This window comes from Zingiber officinale, chromosome 1B (assembly GCF_018446385.1).
Source record: "Zingiber officinale cultivar Zhangliang chromosome 1B, Zo_v1.1, whole genome shotgun sequence".
In the NCBI taxonomy this organism is placed as follows: domain Eukaryota; kingdom Viridiplantae; phylum Streptophyta; class Magnoliopsida; order Zingiberales; family Zingiberaceae; genus Zingiber; species Zingiber officinale.
The window spans coordinates 77,876,984-77,880,166 of record NC_055986.1 but is presented as its reverse complement, the minus strand read 5'-3'; the positions used below and the strand labels follow the sequence as shown (position 1 = coordinate 77,880,166).

Genomic DNA, 3,183 nt, shown 5'->3' with positions numbered 1-3,183 from the left:
CGGTTCACGTCTCGATTCTGACAGAGTCTGCAGTAGGCCTTGGACACTCAGCTCCATTTCAGTACAACTTTCTATCCGCAGACAGGATGGATAGTCAGAGAGGACCATTCAGACTCTAGAGGGCTTGCTGAGATCTTGTGTATTAGATTTTGGAGATAGTTGGGAGGACCATTTTCCATTGGTAGAGTTCGCCTACAACAACAGCTATCATTTGCTTATCTAGAGGGCACCGTTTGAAGCGTTGTATGGTAGGCATTGTCGGACACCCACCCTCTGGGATGAGGTTGGGGAGGCCCAGCTGATGAGACCTCATAGAGCTCAGTAGAAGGTAGAGTTGGTCCGTGCTATCAGACGGAGGATGTCAGAGGCGTAGGATCGCAAGAAGAGTTATGCTGATCGAAGACACAGACCCCTGAAGTTCTCCACTGGCGACCATGTATTTTTGCGAGTTTCACCCACGAAAGGGGTGAAGAGATTTGGCCTCAGAGGTAAGCTAGCTCCGCGATGCATTGGACCTTTCTAGATCTGGGAGAGGATTGGAGCAGTAGCTTACTGGCTGGCACTACCATTGTCCCTAGCAGGCGTGCACGACGTATTTCATGTATCTATGCTGAGGAGATACATAGCTGACCCAACACATGGGTTGTCTGATATACCAGTTCCCCTTTAGCCTGACGTCACTTGTGAGTAGGTTCCGGTATGGATTTTGGACCGGAAAGAACGTCAGTTGTGGAACAAGATGATCCGACTGGTTAAAGTCGGATGGTAGTATCATACGGACGAGGACGCCACTTGGGAGCACGAGGATACTATCCGAGCTCGATACCCCCATCTTTTCACTTGAGGTATGTGATTTAATTTACCGTTCAGCATTTATACTCTTTACTTGTGGATAGTATTTGCTGATGGTAGATAATGAAATTTGGGGACCAAATTTTTATTAGTGGGGGAGAATGTAAAATACCAAAAAATGGCGAATAATGATAAGAGAATTTTTCGGAATTTCTGATAATTTTTCTGGAATTTTTTGGAGACCGTATGGCTTCGGTTACGGGGATAAAAATAGGCTTCAGGGAAAGTCTATTTGGGCTTCCCCATTTAAATGAGGAAATGCTTGATTTCCTTTTTATTTTTCTTTTCTTTTTCTTTTTCTTTATTCCTTTTTCCTCTGATCCTCTACTGTGTCGGTTCGTTTCTCGCATGCCCGCGCCCTGCTTCCTCACCCGACGCTGTCTTCTTCTCCAAACCGTCGCCGCGACGATTCTGTTCTTCCATTCATACAAAAACGGCCAGCCAAGGAAGCCCTAGCATCACCTTTTTCCCCTTTGCCCTCATCGCCTCCTCGCCACAGGGATCACTCCACCGCCCGATGCGCGCAGTGATGCCAGCCGATTACCGGCCGCCTCCTCTGTGCTAGCCACCAAGCATCACTTGACCTCTCCCTCTCCAGGTCGCGGTCAACATAGGCTCGCCGGGAAACCATGTGTCAAATCGTGCCCTAGGCACCGCCCTCCTCTCCTCTTTCTTAACCGTGCCCTAGATTCATTGCCGGCTTGGGGTCTACTGTGTCGTGCCCTAGCTTCCGACTTTGCCTCCTCTTCACAATAGTGGCGTTAGGGTAAGGTGACAGCAAGGTGAGTTGGGTTGTTGTTTGATCCGTGAGCTCTACTGTTTGATTTTTTTGTTCGGTTGATTCCAGCGATCAATAGAGGGGAAGCAACAGATTTCTATGGATTCTTCCTGTTGCCGATCACTACTTTCTCCTTTCTTGAAGCTGTGGAGGTCTTGGAGTAAGGTAGGCTCTAGGTATATTACTTGATTTGTGACCTTCACTACTTGATATCTTCTCTTGGTCCCATCCAGTGAGGATATGTTGAAGGTGATCTTGGTTCCGGTGGTGTTTCTTGCCGGCAGCACTCAAACCAGTATCACCAGTGGTTTTGGATCAAGAGCAGAGGTTTGAATTGAGGTAAGGAGTAGGGAAATTGATCTTAGTTGTAGATCATGGTGTGATTTGATTTCTAGATAGTGATACATATTGTGAATTAGGGTTATATTTGTGTGTTGATTAGGGTTTTTGCCCTAATTTAGTGTTAGAGATTTTATTTAGCTACTTATTTGAATTTAGCTAAATAAAATATACATATTGATTGGTACAGGACTCTAATTCGAGACGAGCATCTCGATGTTGGATTTGATTGGATTGGACCTGCTATTTGGAGGCGGGTACCTTGACTTATCTTTGATAATGTCATGTTGATATGTTTAGTGGGTTATAGCCTTTAGTAATGATTATGCTCGTCTTTGCTTCTGTTGGTCACTACCCGATACCTGTTACATGCTTGTTTCGTTTATTTATTATGCACTTTATGATAGTACCTACCTGATTATACATGCTTATTGGTGTAGTGACACAACCATGTGTTTATTAAGTTCAGGATCTAGGTTTTTATACCTTATCTGATCTGTGTACCTTTGAATTGATTCATTGTCCTATGGTACACATTTTATATATATATGGATATTGCTATGCAGTTCAGGATTCTGTCATGCTTAGTGTCATGCATCATTCGCAAGATTGCATGTTGCACGATAGTCTACTCCATTATTGTTGAGCACATCGCCAGTTTCATCTCTGTCGGTGCTCCGCTGGTCCGCTCATGGGTAGCGTGACACAGCGTGGTAGCACGTCAGATTTGCTTTGTCGGTGCTTCGTTGGTCCGCTCATGGGTAGTGTGACGCAGTGTGGTAGCACGTCAGGGATCTCTCCCCGTCATCGTGTACCAGGAGATGAGAGCATTGCGCTCCCCCACTTATGATTTGGGGTAGGAGGATAGGTGTACTCCGACAGCATCCCGTCCACTCGGTCACTCATCAGGAGCAGTGACGTTAGAGTGCACGGTTGTCACAGTCCTACCCACTCGGTCTCACCATTGTGTGTGAGATGGCTGACTGGCGTCAGGGGTGACCATATCATTGGCATCATATGCATTGATGCATTTACTGATTATGTTTGTTGCACTTATATATTGCATTTGGATGGATGCATATGTTTGACATGCATACAGGATTTATGACACTCTCGGTCTGACAACCTGACTATTCTGATAGGAGGCCCTGGTGAGTACAGTTCTTTTCAGCCTTTTCTATTGTTCATTTCCAGCTTTTGTCCAGGAGACTGTA

General features: G+C 45.6%; 1 long non-coding RNA gene across 1 annotated transcript; it reads left to right on the top strand.

Annotated features, from left to right (window-relative positions):
• Positions 1-1,185: 1,185 nt before the first annotated feature.
• On the top strand, positions 1,186-2,219 carry LOC121973040. Its single transcript, XR_006109365.1, has 4 exons — positions 1,186-1,618; positions 1,700-1,795; positions 1,864-1,969; positions 2,160-2,219. It is a non-coding gene; the product is annotated as an uncharacterized LOC121973040 (long non-coding RNA).
• Positions 2,220-3,183: the final 964 nt, after the last annotated feature.